Source organism: Dendropsophus ebraccatus, unplaced genomic scaffold (assembly GCF_027789765.1).
Source record: "Dendropsophus ebraccatus isolate aDenEbr1 unplaced genomic scaffold, aDenEbr1.pat pat_scaffold_1462_ctg1, whole genome shotgun sequence".
Lineage (NCBI taxonomy): Eukaryota > Metazoa > Chordata > Amphibia > Anura > Hylidae > Dendropsophus > Dendropsophus ebraccatus.
In genome coordinates this window covers 26,737-40,233 of record NW_027208883.1, presented here as the reverse complement: position 1 = coordinate 40,233, position 13,497 = coordinate 26,737, and the positions used below count along the sequence as shown (strand labels likewise).

The window sequence follows — 13,497 nt, the reverse complement described above, 5'->3', positions numbered from 1 at the left end:
GCTCACTGGCTCTTCTTCCCCCTCTAGTTATACCCTCAGTTCTTCTCCCCATGGATCCCACTCACAGATTAATACCTCTTCTTCTCCTTTAGTTATACTCTCAGTTCTTCTCCCCCATGGATCCCACTCACAGATGAATGCCTCTTCTTCTCCTTTAGTAATACCCTCAGTTCTTCTCCCCCCATGGATCCCACTCACAGATGAATGCCTCTTCTTCTCCTTTAGTTATACCCTCAGTTCTTCTCCCCCCATGGATCCCACTCACAGATGAATGCCTCTTCTTCTCCCCCATGGATCGCGCTGACTGAATCTTCTTCTCCTCTCCTTATAGCCTCAGTTCTTCTCCCCCATGGATCCCACTCACAGATGAATGCCTCTTCTCCTTACACCCTCAGTTCTTCTCCCCCATTGATTCCACTCACAGATGAATGCCTCCTCTTCTCCTCTCCTTATAGCCTCAGTTTTTCTCCCCCATGTATTTTTCCTCTTGCACCACGTCTCACATCCCGGACAAAAACGAACAGTTTATTTTCTGTGAACTATTTCAATTAGATCATCAACACGTCTTCTCTCCTGTGTGAATTTTCTGATGATCACTTAGTTTATCTTTAGCAACAAAACCTTTCCCACACTGTGAACATTGATATGGTTTTACTCCTATGTGAATTCTCCCATGTCTAACAAGATGGGTTATTTTTGAGAAACACTTCCCACATTCTGAACATGAATGGGATTTCTCTCCTGTGTGACTACTCATATGTATAATAAGTTCTGATTGATATACAAACATTCCTCACATTCGGAACATGAAAATGGCCGCTCTCTTTTGTGACTTCTCATATGCATAACAAGTTCTGATTTACTTGTAAACTGTCTTCCACATTCTGAACATGAATAAGGCTTCTCTCCTGTGTGACGCCTTAAATGGTATTGTAGTTCTGATTTATTTAGGAAACATTTACCACATTCTGAACATAAATGTGACTTCTCTCCTGTGTGGCGTCTTAAATGTTTTGCAAGAGTGGATTTTTCTGAGAAACATTTCCCACTTCTGAACATGGATAAGGCTTTTCTCCTGTGTGACTCTCTCATGTTTTACAAGATAATCTTTAGTTATGAAACATTTCCCACATTCTGAACAGGAATATGGCTTCTCTCCTGTGTGAATTTTCATGTGCCTATTTAAAACCTGATTTATTTTCCAAACATTTCCCACATTCTGAACACGAATATAATTTATGTTTTTTGTGAATTCTTGTGTGCTTACGAAGTTCTGATTTTTTCAGGAAACAATTCCACATTCTGAACATGAATATTCTTCTGTGTGAGTTTTCTGATGATAGATTAGGCTGCTATTTGCAGTAAAACATTTCCCACATTCTGAACAAGAAAATGGCTTCTCTCCTCTGTGACTTCTCTCGTGCTTAATAAGATTTGATTTATAGTTAAAAGTTTTCCCACATTCTAAGCATGAAAATGGTTTCTCAGTTGTGTGAATTTTCTCATGTATAAAAGATGTAATTTACTTGGGAAACATTTCCCACATTCTTGACATGATATGGCTTCTCTCCTTTGTGACTTTGATCTGTGAAAACAATAGAGATTTTTGTAAACTCTTTTCCACATTCATCAGATTGACCCCCCCCCCCCCTCCTTTTCTCACCTGTCCCTGTGGTAGTGTGTGAGCAGTCAGGAGAAGGTTCCTCATGGTCAGGAGGATTATATGATAGATCTGTAGTGTGACGTCCTGGATGTACAGTAAGGGGGAGGAGGGCTTCTCCTGAGGAGTGCTGCTCCGCACCTTCAGCATCTTCTTCCTTATACTTGGGTGAGAACACGATGTTCCTCTCAGATTTCTCACTGGGATTTCCTATAAAGGATAAAAAATGGATTTTGTGATTTTTTTTTTTAATCAAACTTCAGAATAGAGAAGTTCTAACATCTCAGCAGCTTCCTCTACAGTTTGTGGAGACAACAGGACGTAGCAGCTATAAAGGTTCTGTATGACGGCTGTAATACCATCTATCACCTAATATACATCATATATACCATCTATCACCTAATATACATCACTAGAAACTGTACCTGGCGCTGCCCGGGTATAAAGTGCCAGTGTGTTCATTTGATTTGTTTCAAGAGTGCCCAGGGGGCCAATCTATACCCTTGCTTTTTTGTTTATAGGCCCTATATACCCCCTATATACCCGACAGTTCTGCAACTGTTTATGTAAACTGTAGCTTGTGCACATTAGAAATAAACCTAAACATCCTAAATACCTAATAGACAAACTGAGATGTCATGTGATCAGACTGTATACAGAGCCTGGTTACATACAACATTGGCAGGGTTATATACAGAGCCTGGTTATATACAACATTGGCAGTGTTATATAGTTGGTGGAGGTCCTGTATACCTGTAGTGTATAGTGGGAGAGTCCTGTATAACTGTAGTATATAGTTGGCAGAGGTGCTGTATACCGTAGTGTAGAGTTGGGGGCCCTGTATACCTGTAATGTATAGCTGGTGGAGATGTTGTATACCTGTAGTGTATCATTGGAGGGTCCTGTATACCTCTAGTGTATAGTTGGTGGAGGTGCTGTATACATGTAGGGTATTGTTTAGGGGTCCTGTATACCTGTAGCATAGAGTTGGTGTGTGTGTGGTGTGTGGGGGGGGGGGGTCCTGTAAACCTGCACTGTATAGTTCGGGGGCCCTGTATAACTGTAGTATAGTTTGAGGGTCCTGTATACCTATAGTATATAGTTGGTGGAGGTCCTGTATACCTGTAGTGTTTAGTTTTGGAGTCCTGTATACCTGTGCTGAATAGTTTTGGGGTCCTGTATACCTGTACAATAGAGTCGGTGGAGGTCCTGTATACCTGTAGTGTATACTTTGGGGTCCTGTATACCTGTGGTGTCCTGTATACCTGTACTGTATAGTTGGAGTAGGGGGGTCTACCATATATTTCTGTGGATCTGTTGTGAGGCAGCTGGCCCTAGCAACCAATCAGATTCCAGCTCCCTGTGAAAATGAAAGTAGTAATCTTATTGGTTGCTAAGGCTTCCAACTGCCATTACTGCTGGGAGCTGCTGTGCTAATTATATCACCTGTGTGTGCAGTGTGGAGATTCTCCCATTCATTTCTATGGGGTGCTCTTCCCCCTCCCCCTCCCCCTCCCCCTCCCCCCCTGTACATCTGGCAAGGACAGGACCTTCGCTCTAACCTTCCCAGGCACCCAATGTATCTGTGGGCCAAATTTGGGGTCAAACGGTTCAGGCGTTTGGAAGTCTATACAGGACAGACAGACTTTCATTTTTATGATATACTAGAAAATGTACCCGGTGCTGCCCAGGTATAAAGTGTCAGTGTATTAATTAGATTTGTTCTAAGGTGCCCAGGAGGCCAATCTAAAGGTATTGTTTCATCAGTTAATCAGTGGAATTAGTGTATACCTGTAGTGCATAGTTTGAAGGGGTTCTGTATACCTACAGTGTATAGTTTTTAGGGGTCCCGCATATCTGTAGTGCATAGTTGGGGGGTGAGGGGGCTGTATACCTATAGTGTATAGTTGGAGGGGTCCTGTATACCTGTAGTGTGTAGTTGGGGGGGGGGGATGTATACCTGTAGTGTGTAGTTGAGGGAGGTCCTGTATACCAGTAGTGTATAGTTGGTGAAGGCCCTGTATACCTGTACTGTATAGTTCGGGGGTCCTGTATACCTGTATTATATAGTTTGGTTCTGTATACCTGTAATGTATAGTTGGTGGAGGTCTTGTATACCTGTAGTATATAGTTCAGAGGTCCTGTATACCTGTAGTGTATAGTTTGAGGGTCCAGTAAACCTGTAGTATATAGTTCGTGGAGGTCCTATATACCTGTAGTGTAAAGTTTGGGGGTCCTGTATACCTGTAGTATAGAGTTGGTGAAGGTGTAGTATACCTGTAGTAAATAGTTGGTGGAGGTCCTATATATCTGTAGTGTGAAGTTTGGGGGTCCTGTATACCTGTAGTATAGAGTTGGTGGAGGTCCTGTATACCTGTAGTGTATAGTTTTGGGGTCCTGTATACCTGTAGTATATAGTTGGTGGAGTTCCTGTATACCTGTAGTGTATAGTTTTAGGGTCCTGTATACCTGTAGTATAGAGTTGGTGGAGGTCCTGTATACCTGTATAGTTTGGGGTCCTGTATACCTGTAGTATATAGTTGGGTGGAGTTCCTGTATACCTGTAGTGTATAGTTTAGGGTTATGTATACCTGTAGTGTATAGTTTAAGGTCCTGTATACCTGTAATATACAGTTCGTGGAGGTCCTATATACCTGTAGTGTAAAGTTTGGGTGTCCTGTATACCTGTAGTATAGAGTTGGTGAAGGTCCTGTATACCTGGGTATATCGTTGGTGGAGGTCCTATGTACCTCTACTGTATAGTTTTGCGTTCCTGTATACCTGTAGTGTAATAGTTTGGGTCCTGTATACTTGTAGTATATAGTTGTTTGGAGGTCCTGTATACCTGAAGTATATCGTTGGTGGAGGTCCTATATACCTCTAGTGTATAGTTTTGGGGTCCTGTATATACTGTAGTGTAAAGTTTGGGGTCCTGTATATATCTGTAGTAAATAGTTGGTGGAGGTCCCGTGCACCTGTAGTGTATAGTTTTGGGGTCCTGTATACCTGTAGTGTCCTGTATGCCTACAGGGTCGTATTTACCATTAGGCACCCATGGTCTGGTGCGTAGGGTAACACCTTGCAGAAGGGCAGTACCCTCCCGTTTAGACTTGCCCGAAAAATCTGGTGTCTTTTCAAGGGGGTAAGGTGGTATTGGTCGGGTCTGGTATAGCGGTGTTATCCAGTCACAGTATGGTGGTATTGGTCAGGTCTGGTATGGAGTTGTTATCCAATCACAGTATGGTGGTATTGGTCCGGTCTGGTATGGCAGTGTTATCCAGTCACAGTATGGTGGTATTGGTCAGGTCTGGTATGGCAGTTTTATCTAGTCACAGTATGGTGGTATTGGTAAGGTCTGGTGTGGCGGTGGTAAGTGTGACGTCTGGAGCTATTACCTACCAGTCCTGATGCTAATTGGTGAGTGAGGAAGGGGCATCTTCAGGTTTGGGGCAGCAGCAGCAGCTGGTAATACGGCCCTGTATACATGTACTGTATAGATGGAGTAGGGGGCCCTGAATACATGTACTGTACAGATGGAGTTGGGGGCCCTGTATACATGTACTGTATAGATGGAGTTGGGGGCCCTGTATATACATGTACTGTATAGATGGAGTAGGGGGTCCTGTATACATGTACTGTATAAATGGAGTAGGAGGTCTTGTATACATGTACTGTATAGATGGAGTAGGGGGTCTACCAGTTATTTATGTGGATGTTGTGAGGCAGCTGCCCTAGCAGCCATTCAGATTCCAGCTCCCTGTGAAAATGAAAGTAGTAATGCTATTGGTTGCTAAGGCTTCCAACTGCCATTACTGCTAGGGAGCTGCAGCTAATTATATCACCTGTGTGTGCAGTGTGGAGCTCTTTCCATTAATTTCTATGGGGCGCCGTTCTTCCCCATCCCTCTCCCCTCCTGTACATCTGGCGGGGACGGGACCTTCGCTCTAACCGTCCCGGGCACCCAATGTATCTGTGGGCCAAATTTGAGGTCAAAGGGTTCAGGCATTTAGAAGTCTATATGGGACAGACAGACAGACTTTCATTTTTATTAAATAGATATAAAACACTATATAAACCCATTAAATTATATGCTCCCAATGAGAGAGAGAGAGGAGACATCAGGCCTCACAGGTGATGGCCGACCAGTCAGAATAAACAATAAACAAACATAACAATATCAGAAGAAAAAGTTGCTGATGGTGCGACTGGTCTGCAGGTACTGCTGCTGCTGCTGCTGGGTAATATTCTGCTCCTCGCCTGATTTGTGTCCCACAAATACACTCGCCTCATACTACACAAATTCTTAATAGTGCCGCTCCAATAATGACCTCAGTACCCCCATCAGTAATAGTACCCCCCCCCCCAATAATGACCTCATAACCCTGTGTAACTCCATCCTCCCCATACCTGGTATAGCAGCTCCCGGCGCCTCCTCCTCCTTCACCTCACTCATACACGGGGGATCGCACCTCATCCTCTCTTCTTCTGCTTCATCCTCCACTTTAATATTAGTTACATTTATCTGCTGATTCTCTAGGGCGATCTCCTCCTCCTCGACTTTAACCTCGGCCTTAATACCAATCACATTTTCACCCTCAACAGATGATAAACAATATGTTAAATTCTCGTTCAAAAACTTTATGATCAAAAGTTCGAAAGACTTTACCTGATTTCCCTCTGGACAGTCCTGGGAATACAGAGGACGGGGACATCTCTCTGGTGGATTCCTGTCACTGCCTCCATCTGTAGGGAAGACACAGGGAGACAATCCATTATACACTGCTACATGGCATCAGGAGGAGCAGAGAAAGATGGGAGGCGGAGGAGGATCTAGGGGACCAGAAAAAGAGGTTTTACTTTTGCAGCCAATGTCCTCCTCCCCCCCCCCTTACACTGCTGAACGGCCATGAAATCCGTCTCTTCTTGTGCTTCAAGTTTAAACTCAACTTTGATATCAGTCAGATCTTCCCTCTAAACAGACAGAAAAAAAATATAATAAGAACTCATATGAAACTTGATCCTTGAGTCTGCAACTTTATGGTCATATTGTGAGGAGATATCAGCGCCCCCTACCTGATGATTCTCTGTACAGTCCTGGGAATAAAGAGGACGGGGACATCTATCACCTGGCGGCTGATCCTCCATCATGAGCGGCTGCTCCCCCCGGTAAAGATTCTTGTGTCCTGATACAGCAAGGAAAAAGCTATTTCACACAAAACACAATGTAACATCCCTCCTCCTGTAAGCTTACCTTACTGCTGGGGGGGTCACACTGATAGTAACACAATGTAACATCCCTCCTCCTGTAAGCTTACCTTACTGCTGGGGTCACACACTGATAGTAACACAATGTAACACCCCTCCTCCTGTAAGCTTACCTTACTGCTGGGGTCACACACTGATAGTAACACAATGTAACATCCCTCCTCCTGTAAGCTTACCTTACTGCTGGGGGGGTCACACTGATAGTAACACAATGTAACATCCCTCCTCCTGTAAGCTTACCTTACTGCTGGGGTCACACTGATAGTAACACAATGTAACATCCCTCCTCCTGTAAGCTTACTTTACTGCTGGGGTCACACTGATAGTAACACAATGTAACATCCCTTCTCCTGTAAGCTTACCTTACTGCTGGGGGGGTCACACTGATAGTAACACAATGTAACATCCCTCCTCCTGTAAGCTTACCTTACTGCTGGGGTTACACACTGATAGTAACACAATGTAACATCCCTTCTCCTGTAAGCTTACCTTACTGCTGGGGGGTCACACACTAAAAGTAACACAATGTAACACCCCTCCTCCTGTAAGCTTACCTTACTGCTGGGGGGGGTCACACACTGATAGTAACACAATGTAACATCCCTCCTCCTGTAAGCTTACCTTACTGCTGGGGTCACACTGATAGTAACACAATGTAACATCCCTCCTCCTGTAAGCTTACCTTACTGCTGGGGTCACACACTGATAGTAACACAATGTAACATCCCTCCTCCTGTAAGCTTACCTTACTGCTGGGGGGGGTCACACTGATAGTAACACAATGTAACACCCCTCCTCCTGTAAGCTTACCTTACTGCTGGGGTCACACTGATAGTAACACAATGTAACATCCCTCCTCCTGTAAGCTTACCTTACTGCTGGGGGGGTCACACTGATAGTAACACAATGTAACACCCCTCCTCCTGTAAGCTTACCTTACTGCTGGGGGGTCACACACTGATAGTAACACAATGTAACACCCCTCCTCCTGTAAGCTTACCTTACTGCTGGGGGGGTCACACTGATAGTAACACAATGTAACATCCCTCCTCCTGTAAGCTTACCTTACTGCTGGGGGGTCACACACTGATAGTAAACACAATGTAACACCCCTCCTCCTGTAAGCTTACCTTACTGCTGGGGGGGTCACACACTGATAGTAACACAATGTAACACCCCTCCTCCTGTAAGCTTACCTTACTGCTGGGGGGTCACACTGATAGTAACACAATGTAACACCCCTCCTCCTGTAAGCTTACCTTACTGCTGGGGTCACACACTGATAGTAACACAATGTAACATCCCTCCTCCTGTAAGCTTACCTTACTGCTGGGGGGTCACACACTGATAGTAACACAATGTAACATCCCTCCTCCTGTAAGCTTACATTACTGCTGGGGTCACACACTGATAGTAACACAATGTAACATCCCTCCTCCTGTAAGCTTACCTTACTGCTGGGGGGTCACACTGATAGTAACACAATGTAACATCCCTCCTCCTGTAAGCTTACATTACTGCTGGGGGGTCACACTGATAGTAACACAATGTAACACCCCTCCTCCTGTAAGCTTACCTTACTGCTGGGGGTCACACACTGATAGTAACACAATGTAACATCCCTCCTCCTGTAAGCTTACCTTACTGCTGGGGGGTCACACACTGATAGTAACACAATGTAACACCCCTCCTCCTGTAAGCTTACCTTACTGCTGGGGTCACACTGATAGTAACACAATGTAACACCCCTCCTCCTGTAAGCTTACCTTACTGCTGGGGTCACACTGATAGTAACACAATGTAACATCCCTTCTCCTGTAAGCTTACCTTACTGCTGGGGTCACACTGATAGTAACACAATGTAACATCCCTCCTCCTGTAAGCTTACCTTACTGCTGGGGGGGTCACACACTGATAGTAACACAATGTAACACCCCTCCTCCTGTAAGCTTACCTTACTGCTGGGGTCACACACTGATAGTAACACAATGTAACACCCCTCCTCCTGTAAGCTTACCTTACTGCTGGGGGGGTCACACTGATAGTAACACAATGTAACATCCCTCCTCCTGTAAGCTTACCTTACTGCTGGGGGGTCACACTGATAGTAACACAATGTAACATCCCTCCTCCTGTAAGCTTACCTTACTGCTGGGGGGTCACACACTGAGGAGCAGAGATCTCCACACACAACACAACAGCAGTGACTGCCCGACCAGGAGTGGTGGAGGCTAGAATGTAGTTGCCACAGGTAGGTCTTGAGGACCTTTGATGACGTCATGCCCATGTGACCAGCCTCATGTGTGGGAGGAGCTATCTTCCTCTGCTCGGTTTTCTATGAGGCGGCTGGTTTCCCGCTTTTCATGAGGCAGCAATATAGTGAGTGCAGTGTATATGATCAGCAGGAGGTAAACCACTGTTTTGAGGGGTGTGTGGGAGCACTGCTATGTGATGCTCTGCAGGGACAGTGTGTGTGGGTGCAATGTTCTGCAGGGAGAGGTTTGTGGGTGCACTGTTATGTGATGCTCTGCAGGGAGAGGTTTGTGGGTGCACGGTTATGTGATGCTCTGCATGGACAGGTGTGTGGGTGCACTGTTATGTGATGCTCTGCAGGGAGAGGTTTGTGGGTGCACTGTTATGTGATGCTCTGCAGGGTCAATGTGTGTGGGTGCACTGTTATGTGATGCTCTGCAGGGAGAGGTTTGTGGGTGCACTGTTATGTGTTATGTGATGCTCTGCAGGGTTAGTGTGTGTGGGTGCACTGTTATGTGATGCTCTGCAGGGTCAGTGTGTGTGGGTGCAATGTTCTGCAGGGAGAGGTTTGTGGGTGCACTGTTATGTGATGCTCTGCAGGGAGAGGTTTGTGGGTGCACTGTTATGTGATGCTCTGCAGGGAGAGGTTTGTGGGTGCACTGTTATGTGATGCTCTGCAGGGTCAATGTGTGTGGGTGCACTGTTATGTGATGCTCTGCAGGGAGAGGTTTGTGGGTGCGCTGTTATGTGATGCTCTGCAGGGTCAATGTGTGTGGGTGCACTGTTATGTGATGCTCTGCAGGGACAGGTGTGTGGCTGCACGGTTATGTGATGCTCTGCAGGGTCAGTGTGTGTGGGTGCACTGTTATGTGATGCTCTGCAGGGAGAGGTGTGTGGGTGCACTGTTATGTGATGCTCTGCAGGGAGAGGTGTGTGGGTGCACTGTTATGTGATGCTCTGCAGGGACAGGTGTGTGGGTGCACTGTTATGTGATGCTCTGCAGGGACAGGTTTGTGGGTGCACTGTTATGTGATGCTCTGCAGGGAGAGGTTTGTGGGTGCACTGTTATGTGATGCTCTGCAGGGACAGGTTTGTGGGTGCACTGTTATGTGTTATGTGATGCTCTGCAGGGTTAGTGTGTGCGGGTGCACTGTTATGTGTTATGTGATGCTCTGCAGGGTTAGTGTGTGCGGGTGCACTGTTATGTGATGCTCTGCAGGGACAGGTGTGTGCGGGTGCACTGTTATGTGATGCTCTGCAGGGACAGGTGTGTGCGGGTGCACTGTTATGTGATGCTCTGCAGGGACAGGTTTGTGGGTGCACTGTTATGTGATGCTCTGCAGAGACAGGTTTGTGGGTGCACTGTTATGTGATGCTCTGCAGAGACAGGTTTGTGGGTGCACTGTTGTGATGCTCTGCAGGGTCAGTGTGTGTGGGTGCACTGTTATGTGATGCTCTGCAGGGAGAGGTTTGTGGGTGCACGGTTATGTGATGCTCTGCAGGGTCAGTGTGTGTGGGTGCACTGTTATGTGATGCTCTGCAGGGACAGGTGTGTGGGTGCACTGTTATGTGATGCTCTGCAGGGAGAGGTTTGTGGGTGCACTGTTATGTTTTATGTGATGTTCTGCAGGGTCAGGGGTGTGTGGATGCACTGTTATGTGATGCTCTGCAGGGTCAGGTTTGTGGGTGCACTGTTATGTGATGCTCTGCAGGGTCAGGGGTGTGTGGATCCATTGCTTTGGTTGAAAGCCCAGTGCACCCCAGCCGCCAGCAGTGATACCCCCACCCTGTGGCACTGAGCGTACCCCTTTGTCCCCTGGACCTTCAGTGCTGGCCACCACAGCCCCCAACTCCCCTTCCCCCCGCCACCTGGACCCCCCCCCCCCCCCCCCAGTGATGTTCACAAAGACCGGACACCATCAACCACCCCCACCCAGGACCGCAAGTAATGATCCGGCCCTCTGAGTGGCACAACTACCCCCCCCCCCCCTGAACTTACTGATGAAGACGGGCTCTGGGCTTCTGCTCCTGAATCGCTGTAATGATCGACTATGCCCCCCCCCCCCCCCCCCCGGACCTCTGCAGTGCTGGCCGTCACAGCCCCTAACCAGCCTGTACCCCCCCCCCCATCATACCCCCCCCCCGGACCTCTGCGGTGCTGGCCGTCACAGCCCCTAACCAGCCTGTACCCTCCCCCCCCCTGAGTGGCACAACTCCCCCCTCACTGATGAAGACGGCCCTGGGCTCCTGGACAGCTGTAATGATTAATGATCGGGCCCCCCATTCCTGGATTGTTGCCATGGTGCCCAACTGCAGCTTTAAAGGAAGGCCCCAGCGGGTGAGATGGGGGGACCTCACAGTGCAGAGTGATGAGTGCCCCTCTGACCGGGAGCCCGATGGAGTGGTGCCCCTTGTATAGCGCCCTGCTTGCTTTCCCCTCCGTCCACCTCCACACTCCCCCTTCCCCTGAACCTCAGAAGTTCTCCGACCCCCCCCCCCCCCCAACTGAAGGCGAAGATCCCCCTACCTCACCATACCCCGGACCCCCACCCGAACCTCAGCAGTCCAACTGTCCCCCGGACAAAGGGGCTGATCCTCCATCCCAGGTCTGACGGACCTCAGCGGTGAAAATATCAGCAGTGACAGCCTGACAGGAGAGGTGAGATTACCCCCTAAAACTACAACCCCCACCATGTCCTGCTAACAGCTCATGATGGGAGTTGTAGTTTTGAAGCCTGTGGCCATCCAGAACTACAACCCCCATCATGCTTATAGGCTGATCATTTTGGGAGTTTTAGTTCTGCAGCAGATTAGAGGATGACAGCATAGGAGGAGGAGGCAGTGGCACAGTAGAACTACATCTCCCAGCATGGTGTGGTGATATGAAGCACTACAGTACACAAGGGGACATGTGATGTGTGTGGAATGTATGTTGGCACACTAGACCATAGGGCTGGGCGATTAATCAAATTCAATTAATTTGCCCAGAATTTTAGAATTTATTTGAATTTTTTGTTAAAATCGTAAATTCATCGTAAAAATCATTGCGGGCGGTGAGGTGCACGAGGAGAGAAAGAGCTGCACAAGGCAGAACATGGGGCCGCTGAACGTGGTTCTTGTGGCCGGCATTCTCTACCGGCCAAACACCAGGAGCGAGACGCCCATCACAGTCACTCTACCGCCGCAGGCGAGTGACCATCTGAACCCGTACAGTGCGGGTCAGAGGTGGGCGGTGCCTGGGAGCAGAGGGTGCACTCCGTACTGCAGGGGAGAAGGGACATGTCCCAGAGAGTGCCGGCCACATGGGGACTACCGCCTCCCTGTACAGCCGGCAGCGGAGCGCCCCCAGATGTCACAGCACACTGGCAGCCGGGGGAAGAGCAAGCGGAACGGGTAAATACAGCCCTGCTCCCCGATCTCTGGAGGAGGCCGCGGGGGCTGCAGGGTAAGGTGATCGCATTGCTACGAGTCCTGGAGCTTTACAGCAGGATCAGGGGGTGCAGTGTAATCCCCCAATCCTGCTGTACAGCCCCAGAGCCTGCAGCAATGCGATCACCTTACCCTGCAGTCCCCGCGGCCTCCAGAGACCGAGGAGCTCCATGTGCGTCCGGGAGGAGGTGTGTCCAGCTACCCCAGTCCCATCTGGCACCCCCAGCCCCTCCCCCAGCTGCCCCACTTCACTCTGGGGAACTCACTAAGGGGAACTCATCGTTGCACAGTGAGGTCTGTAAAAGGAACACTGGGGCAACAAATCAGGAGTTCTGGATGCTTTCCTGGTGTGCATCAGGAAAGCATCCGGAGTTCTGGTGCTCCCGTATAGTTCTATGGGGGCGTCTGTGCCAGAATTTCGGATGAAATTAGGACAGAATGTGAAAAATCCTGACCTATTTTCCGGAACAGACGTCCTTCAGAAAAAATCCTGAAGGGTGTCCATGAATAATGTACCCCTATGGGTCTGGAAATCTGGACAGATTTTCCGGATTTGTGACACATGATAGGTGTGGGGGGGGGGGGGGGAGGAGTTGTTTCTTAGCAATTATCACTGCTGGCAAGAATGAGATGGGTGGGGCTGCAAACATCACTGCTGCGGTCCCGGGGGACTTAGCGATCATCATTGTGCTGAGGTTGTGGGGGGCGGGGGTAGCTAGATAGAGGAATGCTGCCAAGAATGCCTGTGGTCTGCTCCCAGCCTAGTGCTCCCAGTCTAGTGTCCGCTGCACTGGCACTGTGTCTGCCTGGGAGGGGGGGCTGGTGCCTGCAGCTCCATGCAGGCGCCCACCCCGGCCTGTCACATGCACCCAGCCTGGCCTGTAACCAGA

At 48.3% G+C, this 13,497-nt stretch overlaps 1 pseudogene; it reads right to left on the bottom strand.

Annotated features, from left to right (window-relative positions):
• Positions 1–556: 556 nt before the first annotated feature.
• Positions 557–9,353, bottom strand: LOC138775283 (zinc finger protein ZFP2-like; annotated as a pseudogene).
• Between the last annotated feature and the right edge of the window lie 4,144 nt (positions 9,354–13,497).